The sequence below is a fragment of the Gavialis gangeticus genome, unplaced genomic scaffold (genome assembly GCF_001723915.1).
Source record: "Gavialis gangeticus isolate Ggan-Ray unplaced genomic scaffold, GavGan_comp1, whole genome shotgun sequence".
NCBI classification, from domain to species: Eukaryota; Metazoa; Chordata; order Crocodylia; family Gavialidae; genus Gavialis; species Gavialis gangeticus.
The window spans coordinates 5,187,729-5,202,002 of NW_017729028.1; the positions used below are offsets into that span (position 1 = coordinate 5,187,729).

Sequence of the window (14,274 nt, forward strand, 5' to 3'; positions counted from 1 at the left end):
CGCACTGTTCAACATCTTCATCAGTGACTTGGACGAGGGGGTAAAAAGCACCCTGTTCAAATATGCAGACGACACTAAGATGTGGGGGAATGTGGGCACGCTAGAAGGGAGGAATAGGCTGCAATCGGACCTAGACAGGTTACAGGGGTGGGCGGATGAGAATAGGATGGGATTCAACACTGACAACTGCAAGATGCTGCACCTGGGAAGGAAGAACCAACACCATACGTACAGGCTGGGGAACTCCCTTCTTATCAGTGCAGAGGCAGAAAAGGATCTTGGAGTCATCATTGATGCCAAGATGAACATGGGCCGGCAGTGTGGGGATGGAGTCAGGAAGGCTAACCGCACCTTGTCATGCATCCACAGATGCACCTCAAGCAAATCCAAGGAGGTGATACTCCCTCCCTATGTGGCACTGGTCAGGCCACAACTGGAGTAGTGCATCCAGTTCTGGGCACTGCACTTCAGGAGGGATGTGGACAACATGGAGAGGGTCCAGAGGAGGGCCACTCGCATGATCAGCAGGCAGCAGGGCAGGCCCTATAAGGAGAGGCTACAGGACCTGAACCTGTTCAGCCTCCACAAGAGAAGGCTGAGGGGGGATCTAGTGGCCTGTTACAAACTAGGCAGAGGGGACCAGCAGGCATTAGGGGAGTCCCTGTTCCACCGAGCACTACCAGGACTGACTAGAAATAACGGTCACAAGCTGGCAGAGGATAGATTCAGATTAGACATCAGGAGGTGCTACTTCACTGTCAGGGCAGTTAGGATCTGGAACCAACTTCCAAGCGAAGTGGTACTGGCTCCTACCCTGGCGGTCTTTAAGACAAGGCTAGACGAACACCTTGCTGGGGTTGTTTGACCCCAGTACTTTTTCCTTCCAAGGGAAGGGATTGGAGTTGAAGATCTGCTCAGGGCCGTTCTGACTCTACAAACTATAAACTATGAAACTACGTGCAGGGCTATTAGGCTGGAGTAAACTAATTAACTTTGCAGCATGGTAGTACTTGTAAATACATGTGCTATCCTTCTGTGGAGTTTTTTACTCCACAGCAGTTCATGTGTAGATGCTTACATGGCTGGCTGAAGCATAAGGGTGCTTCACTGTGCAGGGGCTGCCTGCTGACTAGCCCCACACTAGAGAACTCTCATGCCCCAGCCAGCCTATCCACAGCACGTTAAACTGGGTGGGAGCAGCCCCAGGCTGGCAGGTTGACCCCTCCTCCGACCCAGCCCAACATGTTGCTGTCCCAGGCGCACATGTTAATATGGCACTCAGGAACAATAAACTCCAGTGCAAAACCAACTCCCTTTGGTTGGTTTTGCATCCCCCAGAGAACAACAGAAGGCTTCCTAGGAGACTAAATATTGTGACATTTGCATTCTAAGGGTCTGATTACAAGCTATTAATGTAGTTACTCTCTTTCACATAACTGGATGACAGCAATTCCTGTTAGGACACTCCATCCACTCCCTGCCTTTCCAATCCAATCCCCATGCACCTGGATGGATGAGAAGTATAGTAGCAGTTCAGCTTATTTCTGTCACGATTGTGTTCTGTGAATACCCAGTGAGAAATATGTAGGTGCCTGGAATTGGGGATGAGGGCAGGAACTTCCATTATGATTGGTTCTTGCTGAGATGCAGGGTGAGGACAGCTGCGTTCCCTATACACTCAGTGTCTGTGTTTCTCTTAGAAAGATGGGTTGCTGCTAGTGAAGTACAGACGCAAGAGGCACTGCTTCTTCCTTAGATGGGGAAGAAGCTCCTCCTCCTTCTTCCACAACGAGCTCTTTGTTCTCAGAATTTCTGAAGAGAAAGATCAGATAGAGCTTATCTGACACAGCAGCTAGGTTCCATTTAAGCTTTCTAGATCAGTCTATTCTCCACCCATGACAACAACATAAGGCATTAAATTTCAAAAAAAATCTTTTCAAGTCTTCTATTACTTTTTGCATCCTACAAGCCCAGGCAGTGTGCTCCCTGAGCATACTTCTCCAGTTAGCTGTCATTTAGCCAATTTAAAAATGAACATCATGTTTAATGGCAGGACCAGATCACCTGGTCAGGAAGTCCACACATTTGAGAGTGTTTAGATCTAAATGATCCTGTTTTCTCTCTTGTGTTTTAGGGTTTTTATTGACCTTGGTAGCATGGCCCCATTGAAGGACATTGAACTGAGAACTGGATTGAAAACAGAACCAAAATAAAACTAACCTGCTATATCACCTTGCACAAATCACTTTTCCTGTTTCCCCCTTCCATCCAGAGTCAGACACATATTGGGCATGTCTACACGTAAAATTAATTTGACTGAATAAACTATGGTGCAGTTTGCACCAGAGTTTATTGCTCCTAGGCACTGTGTTTACACGTGTGCCCAGAACCACAGCATGTTGAGCCAGGTCAGAGCAGCCCCAGCAGGCAGGGAGCCAGAGGGCCAGCCTGCCAGCCTGGGGCTGCTCTGACCTGGTTTAATGTGCTGAGGAGGGACAGGTGGGAGCACAAGGGTGCTCCACTGTGGAGCTATCCAGCAAGAAGACCCCTGAAATGAATCACCATCATGCCCCAGCCAGCCCCATCAGTGTCTACCCATGCATGGTGGTGCACTAAATAACACCACCATAGGATAGTACTTGTGTTGATTTGCATGTATTAATTTACCGTGACATAACAAGGTCACACATATAGACACTGGGCACATCTCATGTTCATTAATGCGCCTTTGTAGGTACTGCGCATTTAGTTTAGTACTTGCTTAATAAAGTACTAACTAAATGCATAGTACCTAGAGTTACTGTGCAGTAGCACCAGTACATGGTTATTCAGTGACGCTTGCTGAGCATTAGCTTAATAATACTGAGCAGTAGGCTATTAGCAATGTTTGTCCTATGACACGCTACTATGCAGTGCTATTAGGCTAATGCGCAGTAAGCATCTCATGTAGACACACCCGCTGAGACTTTACTGTGGAGCTGGCTAGGCAACTCCACAGTAAATATCTCATGTAGACGCACCCACTTATAAATACTTAAGCTCTTTGAGATAGAGGCAGTCTCTTCTCTTACTGTATGTTTCTACAATGCTTAGAAAATCAGACAACAATGCCTAGAATCTGCAATGGACCTTAGAAGCTAGTGATGCAAATAACACCTTATAAGGGAACTTTGGTTTGCATGCTAGAAAATATGTTGCAATTTGCCCCTTATGACCTATCTCAAAGCAAATGCTGATCAGACTCTGGAGACTGGGAGAACAGAAGACTTAAAGCTAGGGAATTTCTAGCAGGTGGGAAAAAATTGACTCTCCAGCAATGAACATAAACCAATTTTAACTGAATCATGGCTGGTTTAGGACTGGAGACTGAACAAAACCAAGGGCTAATTTTGTTTTGAGTCAGTTATACGTCAGACTCAAATCTTTAGCACAGATTTGGCTAAATTTTCCCCATACATCGAAAGAGCACTTTAAACATCAAAAGAGAACATTGATCAAATCAAGGTTTTGGTAATTCAGTGAGAAGACTAGAATAAATGGCCAGATCCTCAGGTTTCATGGGAGCTAACAGTGGTCAGCACCTCTGAGCAGGTGCACTGCAGCATTCAGGATTGAACCCAACAAGTAGAATAGTGTAGCAAGCAAGTCTAGGAGCTTGTGGACTAGTATTAACGTGAAGCTTATGTAAATTGCACATTAAGTAGGTTACAGTGCTTCCACTTGGCAGAAAAAGAACCAACCATCTGGACTGATGTGATTAGCAAGGTTCATTCTAATATTCTTTGACTAAAAAGAGGATAGTTTGCTGGAAAAGGATATACATGCAAAAAATGGAAGGTTTCTTTAAGCCTTATTAATAGTAGAAGTTGTGCTATGTAACACCAATTCATTTGGGTAATGAGGTGTGCTAATTTTTAGACTAAGTCCAGTTTAGATACACAGCATGCATATGCCCTGTAATAGAAGTGTTTATTAATTATATTTAATTGTCATCGTTTTTCCTAATGATAGTAACACTCACCCCCGTTCATTTCATTTCCGCAATGGTGATTAGTGAGAACAGAGAGCATGGCTGAATAGGCAGCTGGAACTAGGGAACCACAGGCTGCTGCTGCAGACAAATAGGCCCTCAGCAAGCCAGCCATCAGTATAGTCATCCAGGCCATCATGCTCCAGTAGCTAGGAAAAGGGACACTTGTCCAATCTATCACTGTATGGGGACCAAGCATACATGACAAACAGAACACTCTTTCACATGTGGATGTCCACATCACTATACATATTTAAATATAATTTTCCAATTAGCTGATCTGTGCTGTTTTATAGGGCTAACTACTGGTAACCTCCAGATCATTCACCCTAGTGACGCTAGATTTATAGTTCCTTATAACTGCCTTCACTAGGGGGAGAACTGGTGACATGAATAACACATGCACATACTTTTGAGGTACAACTATAGCTTGTAAAATAACATTTAGTCATCAGGGGGTGACATGGTCTCACACACACACGCGCACACACTTGAGCAAGTCTCTTGGATACACACAAAAAAGAGTCTATCAGAGTTTAGCCAAATACTTTTAAATTTTGAGTAGTAAAGTTCAATTTCAAAATGCTGCAAAAGTGTTAAAAAACCCTGTCCAGGCTGGTGCTAAGGAAAGAGATTCTGATGTCTGTATAATTCAGGACTGTTCAACTGGCAGCCTGCAGTCTACATACAGCATGTGATGGGTTAACCCACAGTCCATAGCTTCCAGCAGCCACCAGTCCCCCCAGTGCTCCTGCTGCTGCACCATCTGGGATCTCTGGGGCAGGGCAGTATAGTGAGAGGGCATCTGGGGAGGCCAGTCTTTGTGCAGTGGGGGAAAGGGCCCTGGGGACCCCTGTGGCATGCAGCCCATATGGTGTAAGACATTCATAGATTCATAGTTGGTAGGGTCAGAAGGGCCCTCAACAGATCATCAAGTCCGACCCCCTGCCTAGGCAGGAAAGAGTGCTGGGGTCAGATGACCCTAGTCAGATGCCTATCCAGCCTTCTCTTCAAGACCCCCAAGGTAGGGGAGAGCACCACCTCCCTTGGAAGCCCATTCCAAATTTTGGCCACCCTTACTGTGAAGAAGTTTTTTCTGATAAAATAGAGGTCTGTGACCTGGAAACTGCATGTCAAGCAGCCCCTAGTCACTCAGGGCATGTCCAGACATACGTGGATGTTTGGTTCCCCAAGGACAAGTAGCACCTTATACCACAACTACTTGTGCCTGCGTAATACCCGTGCCACGTGAGTTTTGGTATGCAGCAAGTTGCCCCGGATGGGGTAGGGGAGGCTGGGGACAGCACTGGGCTGGCCCCAGCAGCCTTACCTAGGGTCCTGGGAACATCCTAAGGCTGCAGCCATGGCAATTCTACCACGTGGAGCCTGACTGGCAGCGGAGCATAGCTGCTGGCAGCCCAGCTGAACTTTTTAGCAGCATGTGCTTGCCAAGCATGCATTGCTCTGGGTTTCTGCAGTTTCTTTTTACCCCTGGATATCTAAGGGGGCAAAAAAACCCACGGAAAAAAAGCCTGACACAGTGCACACTCGGGCCGTGCACCTTTACAGCACAGAGGTCACTGGACTATGTGGTATGTGGTTTTGCAAACGTGTTTGCAGTGCCACATACCACATGACCGTGCTTGTCTGGATGTACCCTCAGAGGTTGGACAGCTCTGGCAGAATTCAATAAAAGTGGTGGATGTTCAGTTAAATAGGATAGGTATGGGAATATTTTGTGTGTGTATGTGATTGCGCGCACCTGTGTGTGTATAAAAATTGTCTTATTTATTAAAAATGAGAATTTTTATCAGCTCTCCTATTCAGCACCTCACAGGCCTCAACTCTAACATTCATAAAATTTCACACCATCTAAGGCATTACTGATCTAATTCTCCAGGTGGAAAAAGTAAGTTACCACTCCCCATCTATAAGTTATACTGACCAGACAGGTATAGAGCTGGAATTAAGAATCCCAAAGGTTTGGTTTAATAGTACATACACAGAAAAAATAACTTAATTTAACTAAAAATCATAAAAATAAAATGCAGACTACAGTAATTAATCCAGCTCCTACCTCTGTAGGTTGAAGAGGCAGGTAAACCAGTGTGTCCCTGTTAAGAAAATGGAAACAGAGTGTGAGGAGGACAGTTAAGTGTTTCATACCTCGGTCAGCGAATAGCACAGCTCTCAACAGGAAAATGAAAGGTGGCAAGGAAGGAAGGGGTGGAGGACGTGCTAGTCGAAGAGTCTTTCTGTGTTTCCTTTATTCATCAAAAAGAAATATAGTGGGATTCTCTGTAGCTGCTTAGGAGAGACTTGTGGTACCCAGTGACTAGTGTCTCTTATGTGGCTGGGGCCCGCAAAGAGTTTCTTTGTGATTACTGGTAGGGTCAGCGGCACTTCCCAGGTCCAAGAGGTTCAGGGAGGAAGGGAGGAGTTTGTTCTGGAAGTTCTCAATTTCACTTTTTGACATCAGGTTAATTAATTCTGGATGCGTGTAAATATAAACAAGAGCAATCTAAGTTTATGTAGCCTTCTATGAGACATTCTTTCCTCAACACTGGTATGGAAGACTTAAAAAAAAAAAGTGTGGATAGTCAAAAAGTAAAGCATCATTTCAACCTGCTGCTTTCCTTCACATTGTAGGATTATTTTCAAGAATAAAATCTTACTTTTGTTTTGAGAATAGGCAGAAACAATGCTTAATAAATCAATCTCCTCTGGATCTCCTCTGTTTCTGAAACTATACCTACATTTTCAGGTATCATTTCCTTTTGCTCTGCTCAAAACAAGTTTTGTGCAATTTCTGCAAAGCAAAAAAGAAAATGTTGTCACTGTAAGTTAAATTCATTTTGAGGAAGAGTATTACTGCTTCCACATTTTTCTTTCTGTTCCCTGTCCTTTTTCTTTTTTTTTCCTTTTCACATGCTGGCTTAAACAGTAAAATACTCAGCCTGAACAGCAAATTCCAGGTCAGGACAGAAAACAGTACAGTATCTTAATATATACAATGTCCTTCTTCTGGCCTGTAGAAAATAACAATCCTCTAATTGTTTCTCAGACTGAAAAAATTGCCACTTCTGTTCTGCAAGTTTATGATCTGGCCCCATCGATTATGCTATAAAGACTATCTTGTCTGTCACCCAGGCATATAACTTTTGACAGTCCCTTCTCCTTTGATCCACACACTCAGGCCATAACCAGAACTTGCCACATCCCTTTCTATAAAATGTCTAAGATGCACTAATCTTTTTTCTACCCACACCAAGAAAACACTTGCCCAGGTTCTTCTTATCTTAGTAAGATAATTGAAATTGTAACTACTCCTCCTTTCTTGCCCCTCGAAACCATACCAGTCCCCTCTAGTCTATTTAAAACAAAGTTTCTGAGAGTATCTTCCTTCTCCACTATTGGATTGTCTTGGAAATACTGCATTAGCACTCATATTTTGAACCACATAAATTCAAACTGCTTGCCTTCTTCCTTTAAAATCCTTCACAGATAGGTTCTTGCTTTCTTAAGTATACTCATTGTAATTATTTGCCTTGCATTCCGATCAGAAAATACATTATCTTTAGTAAACACTTTGCTGGAGTCTGAGAGTATATCCCTTATCACATACAATTGAGAAGCTGTCACATATATCACCAGACAAAAGTGTGGTGCTCAGGGGGGGATACACTGTGCTACCAGAAGCCTCCAGCTCACTCCTAAAAGAGCAGCTACACATTTCAGGAAGTAACACATTACAGAATGATTCTCCTATTTAGATTTATGCCTAAAATAGAGGAGCCACAACCTCGGGCGTCAGTAGAGTTTTCATCAGCTGATTAAGCATGACAGATGAAGCCAGCTCCTGACCTTTATAAAGCTGGGGGTGGGGTGGGGGAGTGGAGAGAAATGGCCTCCCTTTCACCTCCTTATTCAATGGTACACTTCCTCAAACAAATAAAAAGACAGTTTTGCAGCTGAACAAGAGGCCATGCATTTAGCTCTGAGCCCGTCAAGTTGTTCAATCAAGGAGGAACATGAGACTATATGATTTGCCTGTTCTTTGCTCCTAGTGTGAGCCATCCCTCTTAAGTGAAGAATAATAGCTGTCAGTTACCCAGGCCCTGGCATTCCTGTTTGGTATTCTGTTAATAAAATGTTAACTTTCTGCTGTCTATGTTATTACTTTAGACACACACGTACCAGACTTACTTTAAATATACACACTGAAAATGGCAATAAATCTTTTCTAATACTAGGAACTCAATTTCTGAGTACAACCAAAACCCCGAGATTGGTTCAGAACCTTTTAAAGAATTTTTCTCATTTAAGGATTCTGCCTGGATAACAACATCTTCACTGAAGTTACATACAGTAAAATCTGGCCCGCTGAGCTGAACCCTCCTGGAAATATGTTTGATTTCTTTTGTAAGAGACTGGTGGGGGATGCATATTCTGTTCTCTTAGAGAAATACCAGGGGTGTAACAGGCACCTAGATGCTCCTGTTACATCAACAGAGTACAGCAGGCTCAGCTGGTTGTGCGGAGCTTCAGTAGAAGAACACAAGTTGGCCCTTAAGCAAAGGGGAAATTCCTGTGTGTGGCTAGAAAACCACACACCAGGAAGGGATGGGACTTCAAAGAATATAAGCCAAGAACACGAGCCAGAAGGGGCAGTCTAGCCCTGCATGCTGCAGAGATAGGAGCCTCCTGGGGAAGTTGGCTGCAGAAAGCAGGCCCACAGACACCAAAGCTACCCATGAGAGGAAAACCAAGACAGTTAAGGGGGAATGCCTGAGTATAGTTTGTGGTTGGGTATTGACCCATGGTAGAGGGCACCTTTTGTGGGAAGCAGTTTCCTAATATTTCTGTTATGCTTAAACTTAAGACTGGAGGACCAGGTTCTGGCTACAGAGAAGTATGGAAGCCATAGGGACACTAGAGAGGCACCCAGCATAGAACTTCCTAGCCAGGGTCAGGACCCCAGCGGCTGAGCAATGTGTCAGCCTCCTAGCCAGGGTCCCATAGGCAGGATCCCCTTTTATATATATGTAATAGCAAGTTGTGGCAGGAAAGAGATAGGAGGGAAGGAGGGCAGGAAACACAGACAGGCCAGTCTGGCCACTAGTAGAGGTGCAAGACTCTGGCGAGATTACCTGAGCCTATCACAGAAGGGAATATTTAAAATATGTTAATTCAATTTTATTAATAGCATAATTTAAAGGGGCAGGATAGTGATATATTTGTTGTGTCAGATGTATCTCAGCCAGTAATTAAGGAACTGACCTTTGTTGGTTTCCATAATACAGTCTGTATTACAGTCCTATTTACTTTTTAAATCAAGATTGGATAATTTTCTGAAACAGATGCTGTAGTTCAAACAAAACTTAGTTCAAGTAAATGATTATAAAGCCTGAGTTAGACAGTAGGTCTCCCAGGATACATTGCAACCATTAGATTTCCACAATATATCATAGTGCTTCAAGGCTTAAATGCATCACGGGAAATATAGTTCATCCTAGAAGGCTGGCCTAGAAAGGAGAATGGGGGGTTGAGGCACCTCAAGCACCTGTCCTGTAGGGCACCGAGACAGGCCAGAAGAACACAAATTCTACTGATCTAAAAGTGTTTCTAGTCAGTTTGATAAACCTAAGGTTTCAGTTCAGGTTAAGTTATCTCTTAATGAAATATTTTGGCATTGGTTCTGTGTCCAGTTTGGGTCCTCATACATCAAGAAAGATGTAGACAGATTAGAAAGAGTCCAGTACAGAGTGACAAAAACGATTAGGGGCCTGGAAAGCATAATAGGCTGAAAGAACTAGGTTTATTTAATATGAAGGGTGTTTATAAAAAGGACAGATTAACTTTTCTCTGGGACTGTAGCAGAGAGGACTTCTCCCTTAAACTACATCAGAAATGTTTAGGTTGGAGATTACTAAGAACTTTCTGACTATGAGAGTGACCAAGCATTGGACCAGGCTACCTAGAGAAGTTGTGGAATCTCTATCCCCAGAAATTTCAACAGCAGGTATAGGCCACTTACAAGTGCAGCTACAGTGTACCCGCCTCTGGAGGCCTACTAGTGCCTACACCCTCTGATCTGTCCCCTATTCAGTATTCTTGTCCGCCATGCCTTTGATGTTAGCATTAGTAGGGAAGGTTGCACAGAGAGTAAGCCACGCTTTTAAAGAAGCAGGCCCTATCTCGTCAGAGGCTCCCCCTTCGCATCATCCCAATTTTACTCTCATTGAGCCCTCTAGTTCAGGGTCCACTGTTCAGGGCTGCAAGCTCCTGGCTCAGCTCTGGTCATGCCCCATGACCTCAGGTTCCAGGACCCACAATGGGGTCCTGCTATGTAGACAGCTAGGGGCCTGGAGCTCTGTTCTTCCCCTGCCACCTCCTATATTATAATGCAGGCAAGCTTGGCCTCCTGTAGTCACCAAACATAATTTGACCATCTGGCTTTACAGTCTGGGCAAACCTGGCCTCATTCAGCCACAGAACACACTCCAGTCCTTATACTCTGCCCACTGCATGTCCTGAAAGATGAGGGGGCATGGCAACCACCTGCAGGTGGCAGCGGTGGTGGGCGTGTGGTGGTGGCAAGCAGGGAGCTTCCACAGGTGGCCATGGCAGTGTCAGCAGTGGACGAGGGGGGTGGAGAGCGCCGACTGGCAGTCAGCGACTACCTGTAGACACTGCCAGTGGTAGCAGCCAGTGGCAATCGGCAAGCACCTGCAAACACCACCAACAGTGTCAGCAGTGAGAGGAGGGGGTGACAAGCAGTGACTGCCTGCAGGCACCACCGGCAGCATCAGCAGCGGTGAATTGTAGGGGGTGTACCACCAACCTCAGGGGGTGCACGTGAACCCACGTGCATACCCTATGCATCGCCAGTGGTCCACTCAGTGCAATTTCAAGTTTGGGTTATCCTTTGGTCACCCCCTGCAACCCAACCAAAATGGGGGGAGGAGGGCAAGGAATGGAAACCAAAAAATGCAAGCACCAGTCCTGGTTCAAAATAATGTCCTGCATGGGGTTTGCCACACCCCTTGGTGGCAGGTTCCAAGTAACCTGCGTTTATACTGTGTCACATGACCCCTCTACTTCCTCTCTGGGTCATCATCAGCAGGGATCTGTGTTTTCCGTTCACAATGGGAAAATGCAGTAAAAACTTTAAAGGAGAAAAATGTAGGCTAAGGCAGGTTTCCCCTTGTAGGCTGGCAGAGTTCAAGCCTGCAAGGGGCTGAGGGAATGGAAGGAGGGTGGTCAGGCAGGGGGTGCCATGTGCATGTGTGCACATACACATGCACATAGCCACCAGGCACCCTGGAAAGCAGCTCTCCCAGGTAAGTTTGGGTGGAAGGGGGGGAAATGAGGCCCCCATAATGATGGAGGGAGGGTATTGGGCAGTGCATGGGGCTTGGAGCTCAGGGCCATGTGCAGCCACAAAGCCTAGGTAGGGAGTGAGACGGGAATGCGGGTAATTTGTCTGAGGGACAGAGGGGAAGCTGGCTCCCTGCCACCGTGCGCAGTCTTAAGGGGGCATAGGGGCATGTGCCCCACAGATTTGTATGCAGGGCAGGTGCAGGCTACCTGTTGCAGGCTTGGGCTTCCCACCCTGCTGCATTCTCCCTGGCGCCTCCATAGCAAGTGGGACCCAGTGTGGCAGGGCAGAGCAGGACTGGGTAGGAAGCCCAAAGCTGCCACCATGAGACCTATGCTGCCATGGTGAGGTGCCCCCTGCCCACCCAGCAGCAGCAGGGGGAACAACCCAGCACCACCACCCCCCACTGCTGCCAGGCAGGCAAGGGGCACCTCCCTGAGCAATGGTCTCAAGGTGCAGCAAGAAAAGTTTAGGTTAGATATTAGGAAAAACTCTCTCATAGGGAGGGTAGTAAAGCACTGGAACAGGTTACCTGGAGAGGTTGTGGAATCTCCATCCTTGGAGGTTTTTAAGACCCAGCTAGACAAACCCTTGGCTGATATAAGATAGTTGGGGATGGTTCTGCTTTGAGCAGGGGGTTGGACTTGTACAGGCAGCATAGATGACCTCCTGAGGTGCCTTCCAACCCTAATTTTCTATTATTCTGCAACTGTTTTCTCTTTCAGGGTTAGTAGTAGATTCCCCTTTCTTAAGCAGATCTGTCTGTTTGTAGGGGTCTCACATGTTTTCTACACTTTTGCTATTCAGGAAGGGCAGAGGTCAGAGTCACAGCTGGGGGTTCTGACTGATGACAGTGCTTCTAACAATTTACAAATGGACTGGACTTCTGAAAGGAGGTTATTATGTCTCTAGTCCTGCTCTCAGCATCTCTTTTTCCATTGGTATCCAAGCCCTCTCATATGTGTGTGAATAGCTCTGTGAAATAAGATAATAATTAATTGTAGGTAAAAATGCTGAATGGAGGCAGACTGGATTCATGTTGGTGTTTATGGTCTGGAAATGTTCTACAGGATATAACTTTGTTCCTCCTCATAGCAGCAACACCACAAAAGGAAGGGCACCCTACTATTCTCTGCCACTAGGGAACCAAAGAACACAGCTGCTGAAGCCTGAGGAGGAATTAAAAGACTCTGTGCAGGCCCTGCTGTTTAATTCCCCTCTCTCTTTCCCTCTAGCAACAGCAGCACAATGGGAAGGATGCACTCATCACAAACAAATAATATTACAACTGGCATGACTCTTTAAAAATGTATAAGCTTTCTCAACCTAACAGAAGTTCCAAACAAAGGAGAAGCACCCACTTCCATCCCAGCAGGAGACAGCTCCTAGCTCAATGATTTAAATTGCTGGACTTGGCAACCATAAATTCCTGACCATGGGCATAGTACCTGTTTCTCCTTCCCCACTTGATGGGAGTCAAGTAAAGTCCTTATCAGTATATGAACTACCTCCACCTCTGAATAATAATGTAATTTCTTCCACTTACAACACATAATCACCCACATTGGAAGTAGCGTTAGCAGTTCCTGCTGTTTCACGTGGCAACAGCATGGGAATGTTGCATTCACATACGCCTAGATTCCTGGTTCACCCTTTGTATTTTGATCCACAACTCCTCAAGGAGTCAGTTTTCTTACCACTCCTTATTTATCTGGCACATTGCCAATGATAAAGTATGTATTAATAGTTAGGGAGCTAACCCAGGATCTGAGAGACCTGCTTCCCATTTCCTGTTCCAACACAAACTTCCTTTGGGTATGACTTTACCTCTATTTTGGGGCAACTCTAAGGCTTTCCATCTGCTACCATGAGCCACACAAGCCTTCCTTCCTTGTTTATACTACCTTCCTCCTCTGCATGAATAAGCACAGAAGAAGAGAAAATGGAGGGCAATCTGACTTCTAAAGCAAGTCCAAAGAAGAGGAATAGGAAAGCCCAAACTCCTTTATAGGAATCACACCAATTACTTGCCTCGACTTCTGTGTTTGATGCTCAGATCTTCCAGGGGAAGGTGAACTGCATGGGGTGGGGAAGGTAAGGAATGGGTTAATATAGGTGGTCAGTAGGGTAGTTAGGGATGGAAAGCAGACCCAGCAGCAGACTGAAGAAGCCCCTATATAATATTGGGCAAGTCTTTTTGCCTCTCTCTGCCTCATTTTCCTCTCTGCCACCTAACTTGGATAAACAGATCACAATAACTATCACAATGAGTCCAGAAACTCAGTGCCACAATTGTAGAAGGAGGAAATAAAGAACCAGAGAAGTGAGTCCAGATTCTTAGTATTGAATTACTTGTCAGGCTTATAATTCTCCATGATTTCAGTAGCAGATTTCATAGGAGCGAGGCTACTAAAACTTAGGTGAATCTAGGCCTACTGGCTGAAATTAAGATTTTTAGAGAGCTACTGTCCATTTATGTGACCTCGATCCTGGGTAAGCTTTTTGAGAGAATTATTCTGGCACATGTCCACAAGGGGCCAGCAGGGAAGATTATGCTTAGGGGGCAACAAACACGGGTTCATTAGAGGCAGGTGCTATCAAACCAACCTGGTGGCCTTCTACGACCAGGTCACCAAATCCTTAGATTCAGGGGTAGCAGTGGACATAGTGTTTCTGGACTTTCGGAAGGCCTTCAACACTGTCTCTCACCCCATTCTCATTAAGAAACTGGGGGACTGTGGTGTCGACACCTACATAGTCAAATGTGTCAACAACTGGCTGGAGGGCCACACCCAGAGAGTGGTAGTGGATGGGTCATTTTCGACCTGGAGGGATGTGGGCAGTGGGGTTCCACAGGGCTTGG

The 14,274-nt window shown here is 45.5% G+C and overlaps 1 long non-coding RNA gene across 1 annotated transcript in view; it reads left to right on the forward strand.

The window, feature by feature from the left end:
* The first annotated feature begins 3,690 nt into the window (after window positions 1-3,690).
* LOC109300094 overlaps window positions 3,691-14,274 on the forward strand; it is a 17,823-nt gene continuing 7,239 nt past the window's right edge. The window contains exons 1-2 of the long non-coding RNA XR_002098111.1: window positions 3,691-3,700; window positions 6,166-6,168. This is a non-coding gene — a long non-coding RNA (uncharacterized LOC109300094). The remainder of the gene's footprint in view (window positions 3,701-6,165; window positions 6,169-14,274) is intronic.